Source organism: Cydia strobilella, chromosome 4, assembly GCF_947568885.1.
Source record: "Cydia strobilella chromosome 4, ilCydStro3.1, whole genome shotgun sequence".
NCBI classification, from domain to species: Eukaryota; Metazoa; Arthropoda; class Insecta; order Lepidoptera; family Tortricidae; genus Cydia; species Cydia strobilella.
In genome coordinates this window covers 11,830,041-11,847,551 of record NC_086044.1, presented here as the reverse complement: position 1 = coordinate 11,847,551, position 17,511 = coordinate 11,830,041, and the positions used below count along the sequence as shown (strand labels likewise).

Genomic DNA, 17,511 nt, shown 5'->3' with positions numbered 1-17,511 from the left:
ATACATTTGTGCACGTTCTACTCCAATATCAACATTTTACTCGACTGCGACTTAAACAGAAAGTAGGGTTATGGGTTTAAATACTGAAAATCAGTACACCCTGTAGCTCAGGATACTGGACGGATTTTTTTAAACGACATATTGGTAGATTCCTCTTGCCCTTCACAACCTGTTTACACCTGTTTTATTAAAGAAAAATCAATACAGCTGCCTTGAGAGGACGCCGAATAGTAAATCATATTTTTACTTCTAGCGCCTAAACTATTGAGTGGATTTCAATATAAAAACTTTTATAAAAAAAAAGGTAAACCGACTTCAAAAAGGATGAAATAAAATATGATCCTTTTAAGGGTTCCGTGTAAGTATATGCGTTACCAACTGATATGTTTGAAGTCGGTGCCAAGCCAAGTAGTAACAATACCAGTCAAAAATAATGAGCTTTATGTATATAAATCCCATTACAACTGTACAAATATTATAAACGTGAAAGTAATTCTGTCTGCCTCTTTGTTACCTTTTCATGGCTAAATAACTGAACCGCTTTAGCTGAAATTTGGCATGAAGGTTCCTTGAATTGTTTTATATTTTGAAATGTAGTCCTCTGGATAAGCGACAGAAAATAACTCAGTCCCAATCCCACACTTGCGTGCTATAGACTGTTCAAGAATTAGTAAGAAATGCTCTTTAAAAAATACGACGATATAAACGCATTAGATTTACACTAATGTGCCGACAAGCATGGTACGAACTGCGCCAAGAAGGTTCAACCGTGTGTTCTGTTCTGAGGTGTGTTCTTAAATACCTACAGAAAGTTCGTTTATTGTCGTCGTGTAACGCTGCGTCTTACATAGGCGAATAGTCGCGAACGCGAAGCGAACCGACGCGGCGCGGCCGCCTCAAGGCGTTCGCGTTCGCAAAGAGATCGCCCACGTAGGACACTTCTATAGGTATCAAAGGATTAATTAAGACGCCGTGCCGCGCCGCTTAGCGTTCGCGTGTTGTTCGCCTACGTAGTACGCTGCGTTAGGCAATCCAACGTACATACTTATATAGCCGCAGCCTTATCGAATTGCACCAAAATCACTATGAATATATATATATGGTTCAAAATTTGGCTTGGCACCGACTTCAAACATATCAGTTGGTAACGCATATACTTAAACACGGAACCCTTAAAAGGATCATATTTTATTTCATCCTTTTTGAAGTCGGTTTACCTTTTTTTTATAAAAGTTTTTATTTTTCCATTTTATGTTTTAGTTAAGAGCGTGACGCATGAATGAAAAACATAATCATGTATAACTCTAAATTCGTAAACTTTATTAAATAATCAGAATTTTCCTCGAGTCCATCTGGGAAATCATTCCTGTCACTAAATCCATTCTCCGCCCCGCCACTGTACCAATCCCTCAAACCCCCCGATCACTCAACCTCACAGCACATCAACCCCTGATCACTGAACCCCTCGACCCTAAACCACCAAACCCTAACCCCAGACCCCTTAACTCCTAACCCTAACCCCCAATCCCTTAACTACCAACCCCTCAGTCCCCGACCCATCAACTCACCTCCCCTCAACCCCCAAACCCCCCAAATACTAATACCCGCTACCTTCACCTCTCACACCTACCCCTCACTTCTCACTCTCTTTGGTTGTTTCCAACACTACCTACATCAAAAATCATAATACAGCACATACGAGGGAAGTTCCACATTTCGTCCGTAGTCTTCATCATCCTTACCAAGAGATTGACATTGATATATTCGCTATCGTGTGCGTAACTTACTGTTTATGCATCTCGCTCGTACTGGCATATTAGTGTACAAAGTTACGAAGACGCTAGCGAATATTTAGTGTCAAACTCGTGGTTAGGCTACAGTTGCACTACATCAAATTGGTGGTTTTTGGGAGGAAATGCTTGAGTTACTTCAGAAAACACCGAAATCACCATACACGTGCCTTTAAAAATTGAGGAGTTCCCTCAATTCCTCACGGATTCCATCATCAGATCAAAACAAAAAATGTTACGAAAACACCTTGGAGGTAACTTCTTTCAAACAGAAAAATAATTACTCAAATCGGATCATGGGTGCCGGAGTAATCACTGAAATCATTATCATCAAAACAATCATCATCATCAGCTCCACTTCATCAAATTGGTGGTTTTCGAGAGAAAATGCTCGAGTTTCTTAAGAAAACACCCAAATCACCATACATGTGCCTTCAAAAATTGAGGAGTTCCCTCAATTCCTCATGGATCCCATCATCAGAACAGCACCAGATTAATGTGGGACCACCTTGGAGGTAGTTCCTTTCAAACACAAAAAGAATTGTTCAAGTCGGACCACGGGTCTCGGAGTAATCGCTGAACATCCTACATCCGCCTCTTGTGGATAATGTAATCGTCGAAATATCGATTGGTCATCATAGGACACGTCATTAGTGCGGTGTATATTCCACCGCAGCAGCCTTCATTAACTTATGAAATACATTTTGAACAGTTACAAGAGCTGCTTTCAGAGGCTGAAATAAGTAGTTACTGGATTGTCGGAGATTATAATTACTCCTCGCTCGCTTGGCAAGATCAAGGAAACCATTTAAGTATAATATCAAACGAACATATATCCCTTCGTGAAAAGTGCCTTAAAGATTTTATCGCGATAAATAACCTTACTCAGTATAATATATTTCACAACAAAGGGGGAAAGGTTTTAGATTTATTCCTCACCGACGATTCTAACTGTACCTGCTACCGAGCTCCCATCACCCTTGTACCCCCTGATGACCATCACCCTCCGTTTTATGTTTTAGTACCATTTAAGAATAAAAATAAAACTATTTCCCCGCCGCCAAAATATAAATATTCTTTTGACAAAGCTGACTACACAGTTATTAGTAAAGAACTTGAGTTGACTCCATGGGCCGACCTCTTCAACAACTTATCAGCTGATTGTGCGGTAACCTTATTTTACGAACGTATTTACACAATAGTAAAAAAAAAAATCCATATAAAAAAACATACTCCGGTAAGTTTCCCCGCTGGTTTTCCCCTGCATTAATAAACATATACAAAAATAAAAATCAAGCGTGGGTAAAATGGAAAAAATATTAAAATTTAGCCGATTATGAGACCTAAAAGCTAAGGAGTCGATTTAAAGCAGAATCAATTAAATGTTATAATAAATACTTAAATACAGTAGAAAATAGCATACAAGGCAATGTGAAATACTTTTGGTCTTACATTTCGAATCGGAACCATTCTTCAGAGATACCTAACACTATGTCATATCAAAATGTACAATCTAGTGACTTAGATGAAATATGCAATATGTTCTCGGCTTTCTTTCTCTCTGTCTTCGAATCTTCGACAGTAACTGACGATTTTGACATCACCGAAAAGAATCCGACTTCTCATATAAATATACACAATATACATATTTCTACAAGTAATATTACCCATGAGCTAAACCAACTTGACATATCTAAAGGTAAAGGCCCCGACAATATCCCTCCTATATTCCTTAAAAAAGTTGCAAAACCAATAAGTGTACCGCTAACAATTTTATATAATAAATGTCTCAATGAAGGAGTTTTTCCAACTATATGGAAAACGGCAAACATTGTGCCAGTACATAAGGGGGGTTCCAAACAACTGATTGAGAATTACAGACCAATATCTATTTTGTCCACTCTGTCAAAGGTTTTCGAAAAATTAGTCCATAAAAAAAATTACCCGAATATACATAGTCAACTAATATCAAATCAGCATGGTTTCGTTCAACGTCGTTCAACAACTACGAATCTTCTTGTATATACAACGTACTTATTCGAAAGCCTAGACAATAACATACAGGTAGACAGTGTTTACACTGATTTCAGGAAAGCCTTTGACAGGGTGGACCACCAACTGCTTCTGGAAAAGATATCTTTCAATGGAATACGTGGGAACTTATGGCGTTGGTTCAAATCTTATATTACAAACCGCACTCAAAAAATCACCATAAAGGGACATGAGTCACATGCTACTACAATTAGTTCCGGAGTCCCACAGGGATCCATTTTGGGTCCACTGCTGTTCGCAATATTTATAAATGACATAGGTTCCTGCTTTAACTATTGTAATATCTTACTCTATGCAGATGATCTCAAAATATACCATACTGTTAGTAATCACAACGACTGTGAGAAATTTCAGCAGGACTTAGATCGCTTCTCGGACTATTGTCATGCCAATAAACTTAGACTAAATATGGATAAATGTAAGCTTATCAAATTTACAAAAAAAAAATTGCCCTAGATGTCCCATATTACTTATGTAACACCAAACTAGCCCTAGTCCATTCAATAAGAGATCTTGGAATTACATTTGATTCAAAGTTACATCTTGATCAACATGTACTGTAATCAGTAAAGCTTTCAAAATGTACGGTTTTGTAATGCGCTCTAGTACCGAATTTCGAAATCCGAGCACATATCTCCACCTATTCAAATCACTAATTCGCTCTCAACTGGAACACAATGTATGTGTTTGGAACCCTTATTACAGTAAATATATAGGTAATGAGGCCCTCGAGACCGTTCAAAAAAAAATTCTAAATACTATGCACTTTCGCTGTCATCGCAGTAGATTATCTTATCCAGAGTTACTAAAGAAATATTGTATGCTGGATCTTAGTTCTAGGCGCTCATTACTTGAAGCATTAGTATTATACGGCATCTGTTACAATCAGTTTGACTGTATTGCTCTTAACAATAAACTTAGTTATATAGTACCCAGCCGCAGTAGACAGCGAGAGGCGCGCCCGCACCAGCTGTTTGTAACCGGCCGCTGCCGCACGCACGCTGGTGAGCGCGCTCCTCTGCGCAGACTTGTCAGTACTTACAATAAAAAATTTAATCACATCAGATATTTTTGGTTGTAGTTTAAGTGTTTATAAAAAACGTATTATTGATGTTTTAACACTCCCTACAAACTAAGTACTTCTTTTAACTTCTTTTAGTTTCTTACACTGTATTCCAAGTACCTACCCAACATATTTATGCATAATCAACCATTCTATGTTGTTGTCGACACCGGTAGTCCTTAAGACTTGACGGTGATTAGTTTGACTCTGAATGAACATTATTCATGTTAATTAGTGGTAAGCGGTGTGCGCCACACATATTGTAGACATTGTAGTAATTAGTATAATATGTATTACTTGTAGTGGCTGTTTGTTTACCAAAATAAATTGAAAAAAAAAAAAAAAAAAAAATCATCATCACTATCATCAAAACAATCATCATCATCAGGTCCACTTCATAAAATTGGTCGTTTTCGAGAGAAAATGCTCAAGTTGCTTATGAAAACAACCAAATCACCATACATGTGCATTTAAAAATTGAGGAGTTCCCTTAATTCCTCAGGGATCCCATCATCAGATCAGAACCAGATTAATATGGGACCAACTTGGAAGTAGCTCCTTTCGAACAAAAAAATAATTACTCAAATCGGACCACGGGTCTCGGAGTAATCGGTGAACATACATAAAAAAAAATAATAATAGCCACAACCGAATACAGAACCTCCTCTTTCTATGAAATTGAAGTCGGTTATAAATAGACATCAGTTGATCCATAATTGGTACACGAGTGCTATGCAATACAAATTTACTAAAATAAATGGAGGAAAAATGTGTAAAACTTAAAAATGTGACTATAAAAACAGATTTTAGGTCTTAAATGGGGTTTAAACAATAGTGACAGTAATGAAATTTGACACCTACAATTTCAGGGATCCCTGTTTGCGTGTCATAAAATTGGAGCTTCGGGGACCACGGGGATCAAACGCCATCTTAAAAAGTATAAGTCTTTTTTGGTTTTTCTGTTTTTCTCGGAATATCTGGGTTAAATGTAAATACTGTGTATAGCGAAACAAAAGCTTATTAAGTTCTACACAAAAAAGGTATAAAACACCATGTCCCTAAAACGGAGCTTTCTTCTAGATATGGCTCAGAAGTCAAAAGGTTATACTTAATCATCTCCTACAAAAATTTTGTTTTAAGACGGGTCAGAAAAAATACTTGTATAATTTTTTTACCAATTTTTGGAACACAAAAACATTATCCACTCAAGCATGAAAAAAATATATGTGGAAACTTGTAAGCTTCCCTTGTAACTTGTAAGCCCTATTTCTAGAAAAAGGATTCGTTTTTGGGACATGGTGTTGTATAACTTTTTAGTATGGAATTTAATAAGCTTTCGTTTCGCTATACACAGTATTCACATTAAACCCAGATATTCCGACAAAAAAGAAAAACCAAAAAAGACTTATACTTTTCAAGATGGCGTTTGATCCCCGTGGTCCCCGAAGCTCCAATTTTATGACCCGCAAATAGGGATCCCTGAAATTGTAGGTGTCAAATTTAATTACTGTCACTATTGTTTAAACCCCATTTAAGACCTAAAATCTGTTTTTATAGTCACATTTTTAAGTTTTACACATTTTTCCTCCATTTATTTTAGTAAATTTGTATTGCAAACCACTCGTGTACCAATTATGGATCTACTGATGTCTATTTTATTGAAATCCACTCAATAGTTTAGGCGCTAGAAGTAAAAATATGATTTACTATTCGGCGCCCTCTCAAGGCAGCTGTATTGATTTTACTTTAATAAAACAGGTGTAAACAGGTTGTGAAGGGCAAGAGGAATCTACCAATATGTCGTTTTAAAAAATCCGTCCAGTATCCTGAGCTACAGGGTGTACTGATTTTTAGTATTTAAACCCATAACCGTACTTTCTGTTTAAGTGTTGTTGTTGTTGTTGATATTGGAGTAGAACGTGTACAAATGTATAGACAAAAGTGGAATTCATATTCCTCCAAGTTTCATATTAAGAGAATATCCCCTGAAAGCGTATAAGCGCTAAATCTGGATTCAGCTATTATTTTCTATAACAAGATGTATTTTTTCCGCAAAGTTATCTAGGACTTTTTATGTTGCCTTACACCATATTTTCATAGAGAACGTATATTTAGAGTAAAACGCAAATTTCTCCAGGATGGTACACATTTTCCAAGATGGCTGCGATTCCTCGAGGTCCCCAAATGTCCAATAGTGTGGACATGAAAAAGAGACCTTTAATTAACGTACATACCAAATTTCATATCTTTGGAAGGATTTCGAGGTGAGACTTAATCCGGTTGTACTATAGCCCAAGAATGCGTGTCATCTAGATAAATATGAGAAATCCATGTACTCGGATTCTCGTACGAATAGCGAGACGAAAATAAAGATAAACAGATAAGAATCTTACATGTTATTGAGATATACATAATATTACATACTTACCTATATTAAACCGGGTCACTCACGTTTATACAGTCGATGATTGCTCGACATGTTTCGCTCCATACATAATATTAGGTATATGACGAGCGTACCTGCGAACAAAATTTTAATGTTTAAAAAGGAGTTTATAAATGCATAACAATAGCTAATTTACTAGGAAAGCGGTACAACTACTAACATAAGCCTACCTACGAGTACATGTCGATATAATAATTTAGTAAAAATCTCTAAATAAAATAGGTAAGTAAGTATGTGCATCTTGGTCTATTGGTCATTTTATTAGTATAAGTATATAGATACTTATAGGTATATAATAAAAATAATGTTGTGATGGGGTCACGTTCGCCGGGGCGGGCGTGGCCTCATACAACTCTCATGTTCCAGACAGGAGCAAGGGTTTCCTAGTTAGCTCAGAGGAGAGAGATAGTGCAGGGTGATTGAAAAAAACACAGGTTAATGATGTAGGGTAGGACGGGGACGTTTGAAACGCTTACTTCTACTTTACACCGTCCTTAAATCCCTACTATAATTATTTAAGAACTCGTAGGTATGCAAACAATAAAGAATTGAACAAAAAAATTGATCGTTCTTGTAGCTTTTCAGTCACCGAAAAGATTTTTATCTTAATTCGTGCCTATTTGACTAATGTTTCCGTACCTAATACAAATTCGTTATCAAAATGAAGGCAAAAAACAGCTTCGATTTAAGAAATATTTCATCCAATGATCTATTAAACATCTTTATTTCGCTGTATGTGCCTAATTGAACGTTTTAGAACTTCACAAGAAACAACTGGCGATGCTTACAACCAATAAGAGTAGCTGTATATAAATAGGTACCTACATGTGAAAAAAATGTGATTCGTATATCTGTATCTACATCCCAAAACAAACCGTGCACATTATTTAATCAGGCCAATATATTCCTAATTCAGTGTTAGAAAGCTTACAAACTGTGCCAACTGGGGAGTTGATTGAGTTGATGTAGGGATGAATTTATATTTTGTTTAGTCAATAATCCGAGTGCAGCTGTAAGCGCTGCGCGCCGTACAGGACGGTCTAATGAGCGGCCATCGGTTGCAGCGCTGACAGCGATGCATTGCGCCCGCCGCCCGCAGGCGCAGTGAGCCCTTGGAGACGCATGTGTTATTCTTGCTGCTGTCACGTAAAATTGCATTTCAAATAATTTGTATGTTAAATAATTGTTTTGCATGCGCTTTCGCTCCTTCTCCTTCTATTTTATATAGATGTGTATGGTGCCTAAACTATTACTCTAATAAATCGGTGTGTACAAAGTTTGGTGCCTAATTATTACCACATCTACATACATATTAATATTGTCCAGGAAAATGTAGTGATAAACGGCCTGGTTCTAATTTTAATAAACTTAAAAAAAATCTTGTTATAATATGGCTCGGAACTAGTTGGAACTGTCAGTGTCAAGAGTGACGTTTTTGTTCGAAGAAATTAGATTTTTAACGTTTATTCAAATTAGAATGGCCGAATCCCATCCAAATACGATTCGATCTGATGCTACTACTAGCAACGCGTTGGAATCTTTAAGTACGAGCGAGACGCACGATCTTAAAATAACAAAAATTAAACCAGTATCTATACTTCGTTTTATTTAGCATTAGAAAAAGGCAAAACAATCTTGACGTGTCTTTTTTATTGAAAAGCACTTTCGAAAAATAATTCGCAGCAAATATGTAACAATAATATAGCACTAGCGAGCTAGCGACCCACCCCGCCTTCGCAGTTTAGCAGTTTTTGAGTTTATCGCGAACAAACAGACATAAAGTCTGTTCGAAAGGCAGAAACGGGAACTAACATTATCAATTTTATATGGCAATCAAACCTTTGACACCTGTCTTGTAAAAAGTAAATAACCTTCTGTCATTGTATATTTTTATTTACAAAAATTGCAAGTTTTATGTATAAAATATTATCAAAACAGGATAAATCCGTACATAAAACCACAAGGGAAATTATATTTAATATTGTTCAGTTGTGTCAGCGGGAAGAAAACGGCTAAAAGACGACTATATCGACTTACAAAAAGTCACAGAACGTGCTTCCGCTATGACGGGTATTTATGTTGTATTTAATATAAAATAATTACCTATTTAATAGTCCCCCTAAATAATTAGTCTCCGGTACATAATCGGTAAATATATTTATTAAAAATACTAATACTCATCGAGACAATTCTAAAAACCTCAAACACAATTAGGTTGCGTTGTTTTATCACAGTTCTTATGGCCACCTCCTTTCTCCATCATCAGATCAGCTCGATGGTACCATAATATTGCATTGTCACCTGACCTGACTTTCATACGTATGCAAATTTTCAGCTTCATTGGAAGTCGGGAAGTGGGTCAAATTTAACTTGCAAGATTTGACCCGTACGACATACATAGTTAGGTTCATTGCAAGTTAAATAAAAGCTTGTAAAATGATAAATACTTACAGCGGCGGCAACAGCGACGCCACCATAGTAATGCAGCTGATGCAGTTGACATCCGAACGTCACTTCACTTTAGTCCCCGGCAAACTCGGTTCTCCATACAATTCCGTGCACGGCTGAGGAATGTTAGGAATGTTGGGCGTCATGGCAGAGTGGTGTCATTTTGTACGTACGGACGCGGCGCACATCCCCTCTCCTCCTCGACCTCCGAATGCACGGAATTGGCGCGCGGACAGTAGTTACGCTCTCATCTTAAAACGACTATTAGCTAGATTGCTCTGAAACTTTGTATTTGCAATAGGATAAGGTATATCTATGCCTGTAATTAGTTTACCTATGTAGCTTCAGATACCATAGGTAAAAAAACCGGTCAAGTGCGAGTTCGTTTAACTCGCGCACCGAGGGTTCCGTACAAACTTTAAATTTTCTCATGTAACTATAATGACGAAAGACTTGGCCAGAAGCACAATTGCACTTTTGTTTCCTATTGTGTGTGTTATTTTATAGAGACGTTCCATGTAATAGGTATAAAATTATTGAAAAAATAGGAACACGTTCAGTTTGAGACGAGCTCAAAAATGTTTACGTTGTTTGGATATTCAACTGCCAACTTTTCCAGCTACTGTTGATAATATACACCAGATGTTTAAATTATAATTAATGTGTGGATTCCATGTTTATTCAGTTTTTAGACACCTGGGTTCTTCAATCTTATTACTCAAGCAGCTTCACATTCATTTTAATTTAGGCGTACTTTAGATAAGCATCAGCGTTAGCGTTTACTTGGCAGACAGATTTATGAAGCAGAAAATAAATAAGCCCTACTAACAAGTCTTGCTATGAGCCATTCATCACGTAGAAAATGAGTGCGACACTTGCACAGCTCCTCAAATAGAGGTAGTTTTTAGAGTAACCTATATTTAAATATTCAACCATTTAGCAAGCAGTAAAATCATCAAATATATATAAAAAGTCATATTTTCCAATTAATAACACACTACCATAAACTAATAAATTATATTTTGGACTGTGTTTTGGTATGCTGTAGGAGGAAGCTACTGACAGGATGTTTGGATAATAGATACCGTTTACAACATCTCATCTCGCGTGATGATTACATGATTCAGATTCGATTCAGTATATTGTGATCAGATACGCATCATAATTAAAATATCGTAATAGACGTACCGTACATTTCATCAATATTACACACTATATATATCAAACGGTACCATGGCTGGAAATGTTTACCAGCCGTATGACTCTAGAGCTGTATATCTGTCTATATAAGTATAATTGGTAATTATGGTTGCTATGGTATGAATAAAATATTATAATCGTATAGGTATTCTAACATAATATTATACTAGGTATGTCTACAACCCACAAATATATTTGACGAATACCGTTACCATTGTTACCAACTCAAATCACTTGTTTTCTATATTTACAGTTTCATTTTTAGAGTTCAGTGGGCGTTTGACAATAATCTGCAGTGTATTTTATTTTATTATGACTTCAACTGAATATTATAGTTTCAGTAACCATTGAATCGCACATGGTTTTAAATTACTTAACTGTAATTACATTAAGAGCAAGCCTAAGTATTTAATTGTGTTCTTAAAAAACATCAAATTTTGCTCGTGTATGTATCATTATATTCACAGTGATCAATTTCCCTGACACTCCCAGAGGAGAAGCGGTTTATTGGAAGCTGTGAACGTGTATATATTATTAGGTATAGAGTGGTAGGTACAAGAGGGCTCTCAAAGGCTTTGGTAACCACAACCCGTCGTCGATTGCACTATCGTGCGCAGCATCGCGTATGCATACCTAACCCGCGGTCACTAGCCCACATCCAATGACTTTTATGAAATTTTTATTACATTTGTGTTAAGCGAAATAAATTTAACAAAAATAATCACCTAAAATTACCAAACTTTTAGTTTATTAGTAAATTCAGCTAGTAATAGATAAAAAGATTTGTATCGATATTGGATAACAATACTTATTAGGAATTCGTAAAGTGATACTTCTAAACAGTTCACAGTATGTATCGGGCCATTTTATTGTATTTTATATTTACAGTTAAACTATAGGCTAGATGACAAATTTTATCAATAGTATCAACTTTTAAATGGTATCAATCGATCAGGTTTTTTTAGGATAAATTGTATATATGGGACCCACTGCATTAAAGCAATACAAAGGTCAGAAATGATATTCAAAGTCTGACAGTCGTAGGTACTTCACTCGCGAAACGCTTCTAACAAAACATTAAGTGATCGTGACGTCACTGAGAGCCCATCTTGAAGTATGGAAAACAAGAAAATTGGATTTTGTTGGTGAAATATTGCGTTTATGTATACCTATAGTTGCTAATACAATCTTGTTTTGGATAAAATGAAAGTTACCTTTACTTTATTCCTTTTTGAAAGTTAAAAAAAAGCTTAAATTTTGAAACTTTCAGGTCCTACGCTATCATAAATTGCTCATATGCTATCTATTTTACTAGTATGTCTGGATATTGACAATATGGAAAATATTTTTACATAATGATGTAGGTATATTAACCATAGCTACTTTGGCCTTTTTTAGGGTTCCGTACCCAAAGGGTAAAAACGGGACCCTATTACTAAGACTCCGCTGTCCGTCTGTCTGTCTGTCACCAGGCTGTATCTCATGAACCGTGATAGCTATATAGCTATATAAAAAATAGAAAATACCGGCCAAGAGCGAGTCGGTCTCGCGCACCGAGGGTTCCGTACTTTTTAGTATTTGTCGTTATAGCGGCAACAGAAATACATCATCTGTGAAAATTTCAACTGTCTATAGCTATCACGGTTCATGAGATACAGCCTGGCCATGAGACAGACAGACGGGCAGTGGAGTCTTAGTAATAGGGTCCCGTTTTTACCCTTTGGGTACGGAACCCTAAAAAATGCTTCTGTTTTAGTATTTTGTGAATTTCGACTGTATGCCGGGGGGCATCCCCGTACCCCGTAGGCTACCCCAAAACATCGTTATACTTATAAAATAATGTTATAACTATACAGATAGTTTATATCAGTAGCCACACCTCAAAGGAGCAATACGAGTATATTTAGGATCACGTATAAGCCGTAACTATTACTAGGCAATAATGGTGTAGGTGTAGCCTAGTTATCTCCATCCCCCAAGCTGCACCAATATCAGCTATTTGTAGTTTCGTGTTAGTGATAATTACTTAAATTATGTAAAGCTATACACAGTTTAAATTAGCAAATGTGTAACAATTTGGCTTTGTTACACCAACCATTAATTTTCCCTGGGGTCAAATTGGTGTAGCTCTCAGAATTCTTTATTATTTGCTTTATATCGATTCGGATTGAGCACAACACCGTGTATATGTTATGAGACAAGTTTAGTTGTAAAGCACCATAAGGCCGATTTTAAAAACAAATAAAAAGGGTATATGGTAAATAAGGGGTAAGGGTGGGAGAGGACCTTTAAAATTTACGTTTGTGTTACTCTATAATAATACATGTAAAAAGTCAAATGATTAGGAATTTTCTAATATAAATTACCCACCAGTACTCAAATGCTTTTGTTAGAAAATGGGCTCGCTACGCTCGTGGTTTAATTTGGGAATCTTTCGCTTGCTCGGGTATCAATATTAGGCTATTTGCACGAGTGGATAAACAAGAATTGTGCCCCCTTGTAAAACAATGGTACAAGTGCGAAAAGTAGAAAGTTGCGAATTACTTATTTGCACGTGTATCATACAAAGTGTTACAGTACTTACATATGGCCCCTTTAAATTTTCGACATAGGCACGTAAAGTGCTAAAGTAGCACCATAAATATGTAGTGTAAATAACTATTACGTGTGCTATTTGAGGATTTAGCAAGATCACTTGGAAAACCCATTAACAGGCATCAGAACATGCTTATATCATAATCTTGACATAACTACTAAATAATTTTAAATTTGTAATATTTAACTGTGAATTTTTAATTTTTGAATAATTTAAATTTATATTTATTGTCATTTAAGTGTTAATTTAATTTATTTTATTTCGTTTTAATGAATTTGTGATTAATTGTTATTTATTTATTTATTTTTAATTATGTTTGTAATTTTATAATATGGGCTATTTGTCTGAAATAAACGTTATATTACTTTTTTTATTATTCTTAAACAATACAATCATTGTGTCAGAAATCACATTAAATACAATTTATAATTAACAGGGAGCTAACGCAAAATTGTAGTTTTTATATAAAATTTTGACACGTTTTAATCAAGGCCGAATTACATGACTAACTCGTAAACTATAGATTTGCGAGGACAGACTCTAAGCAAAAGGTTAGCGATAAAAAAAACACGAAAACAAGTCTAATTCTCATTTATTTTCAATAAAATTGTACGTCGTTACCCTACATACCATAGCAGCATAATTTTAGGATAACATATTTAGTGGTATAGCGGAGGGATAAGACTAGAATTTTTTTAATCAGAAGTATACTTTCAGAGTTATTGAGGTAAAACGTCAAAACCCGCGCGATCGTCAAATCTTCATATTTTTTGTTTCTTTCTAATTTCCTGGCTCTACGCCTCCTCTTAATTCGATTTCTCTCAAAATCCTAATAATTCGATTTCTCGGAAATCCCATCCTTGGATTTTTGTTCTCATGCGAACTTTTCAGATTCTAGTTCTCAGATAAACATTTGGTGACAACTATCGCCAATTATTGTTAAAAAACTAAAGTGAATTACTTTGGCTTGATGTAAAAATATGCGAGAAATAGAAGGAAAAAGAATTTAAACTGTCGTGAGATATACTAACATTAAAATAATTATTACGGTTTCTAGACTCACGTGTTTTAGTCACTCGCGTAAGAACACGTACGTGAGTCTAAACCGTAATAATTATTTTAGCACCTTCGCTGCGGCAATTAGCTTTACTCGTAATTAACCATACTTCGTAAGAGGTCTTGAAACCTACCGCAGTGAACGTGTTAAAGAAAAAGAAATTCATCTCTCGGAATGTAAATAAGCTACAACCGGCGGGTATGCATGCGTGTAATCATTTTACACCTTTTATGAGCAAGAATGACAACACCCTTCCTTCATCTACTTAAACTTCTGAACTCATGCGTGCGCCTCGTATTCAACACATTGCCGAGTCATCCGGTTTTCAACAAAATGTCTAAAGAATTATGTAGGTATTTTATTATCGTTTTCCTGAACGTTATTCGCATTCCACATAATGCCGAAGTATTTTATTCCTCCTCAAATTAATGATTCACTGCTGTTGAAACAATTTTGTATATTCTTATAATGAGAAATGAAGAATGTAGGATAAAATTAGATATTTCATTCACACATTTCAAATTGTAAACATCCCGAATTCTGTGTGACTACTTACAGTTTCTAGTCATAAAGTAGGTATGTTGGACAATCATAGTTAGTTATAGCTTAGTTATTAATTCTGTATCCAACTAACTTGTCGTTAACTTCACGAAACAGGTCGATGTCAGTAAGGTAAAATATCCGCCTTAGTTCTTCCATGAGAGGATCATTGGATCCAAGCTTACTCTAATGAAAGTTAAAGGGCCTGAAAATGAATCACATAATTTAAACTTACTGACATAATTTATTAATCTATGCTGAGCCAAAGCAAAGGTTTTTATGGTTAAGAATTTCTATAGAGACTAAGATTATAGGAAGTTCGGAATACGCAAAATATGGCTTAAGTATTTAATATTTTTCATTTCAGATGCTCTGAAAGTGGGTCTTTGTTGTTCTAAAAAGTGTGCATAAAATGATACGTTTCTTCTCTAGAGTACTGTACCTTCTAAGTAAGTTTTATTGTTTTTTTGTACGATAAGTATTTTTTTTATATAAATCTATTTTACCTCCCAAAAGTGGAAAAGTGGCCCCCATGTTTATAATTCCGTTATTTACATTACACATTCGTCTTTAAGTCACCGACTTACCGACCTATATACGTATGTGTGTAAGTAATTTCAACAGACGGATTGACAGACAGACACAAAGAGTGATCGTATAAGGTTTCCGATTTACCTTTTTATGTACGGAACCCTGTAAAGAAACGTACCGTTCCAAGCAGTCTATAAAGTCATTATTACTTACCACTTTAGCACCCGCTAAAAGGTTCTCCTCGTATAGCAGAAAATGTCCCAAATCTGTTAATTATATTATACAGACTTTTTTGAGACCCCCTCTGAAAGACTTCACATAGAGTTACATAACGCTGGTATTGTATCAGTCTGTGTCGTCGCTAAAAGTGAAATTGAAAAGTTATGGTTCTCAAATCCAATTTAATCGGAAGGTAACTATGTGTAGAGCAGGTGTAATAGGTTATGTACATACCAATACATATTAATAGTTATAAACGATAAATAGGATTGGGACGGGTATGTAGTATGTAGCTAAAGTATCTATACCTACTTTAACTACATACCCGTATCTTCACCTACATACAGGGTGGAAAAAAAAATGGGCCCTGGAAGGAAAGTGCCTTAAAACCTTAAGTTAGCTCATTTTACTTAAAGGAAACATTCTTTTATTTTTAAAAAGAAACAAAACTGCATTCTAAGTTTTTTTTTTCAATTTCGTTTGTCTAAAAATATTCTTAAGTACTAAATATTCGATTTTATGGATATTTTGTACGACAGACAAGTGTAAGACATTAACATTAACATTAACTGTATCGACTCGTAGAATAAAATAGCAAGTAATTATTTTTTGGAATTTTGTACTCGGTTCGATTCCCGGGCAGAGAAGCGAATTAAAAAAAACTTCGAATGCAGTTTTGTTTCTTTTTAAAATTAAAAGATTGTTTCTTTTAAGAAAAATGAGCTAACTTAAGGTTTTAAGGCACTTTCCCTCAAGGGCTCATGATTTTTTTCCACACTGTATATACATAAATGCGCAAGTCCTGACTGACTGATTTATCTACGCAGAGCCGGAAGTACAGAAGCTAATAAAAACTTTTATAAAAAAAAGATAAACCGACTTCAAACTTCAATATTTTTTTATAAAAGTTTTTATTTTTCCATTTTTAGTTTTAAGACATTGTTAAGAGCGTGACACATGAATGAAAAACAAAATCATGTTTAATAATAAATTCGTAAACTTTATTAAATAATCAGAATTTTCCTCGAGTCCGTCTGGGAAATCATTCCTGTCACTAAATTCATTCTCCGCCCCGCCACTGACCCTATCCCTCAAACCCCCAGATCACTCAACCTCACAGCACATCAACCCCTAATCACTGAACCCCTCGACCCTAAACCACCAACCCTTCAACCGCCATTCCCCGACCCCTAACCCCAGACCCCTTAACTCCTAACCCTAACCCCCAATCCCTTAACTCCCAACCCCTCAGTCCTCGACCCATCAACTCACCTCCCCTCAACCCTCAACCTCAAACCCCCCAAACACTAATACCCTCTACCTTCACCTCTCACACTCCTACCTCTCACCTCTCAGTCTCTTTGGTTGTTTCCAACACTACCTACATCAAAAATCATAATACACATACGAGAGAAGTTCCACATTTCGTCCGTGGTCTTCATCATCAGTAGCCTTACCACAAGTTTGACATTAATATATTCGCTATCGTGTGCGTGTAGAAAACACCGAAATCACCATACACGTGCCTTTAAAAATTGAGGAGTTCCTTCAATTCCTCACAGATTCCAT

General features: G+C 35.8%; 1 protein-coding gene across 1 annotated transcript in view; it reads right to left on the bottom strand.

The window, feature by feature from the left end:
- LOC134741064 (trissin receptor) overlaps positions 1–17,511 on the bottom strand; it is a 121,035-nt gene that overhangs the window by 63,169 nt on the left and 40,355 nt on the right. Inside the window, exon 2 of the mRNA XM_063673826.1 lies at positions 7,334–7,425. The gene's annotated coding sequence lies outside the window, so the exon portion shown is untranslated. The remainder of the gene's footprint in view (positions 1–7,333; positions 7,426–17,511) is intronic.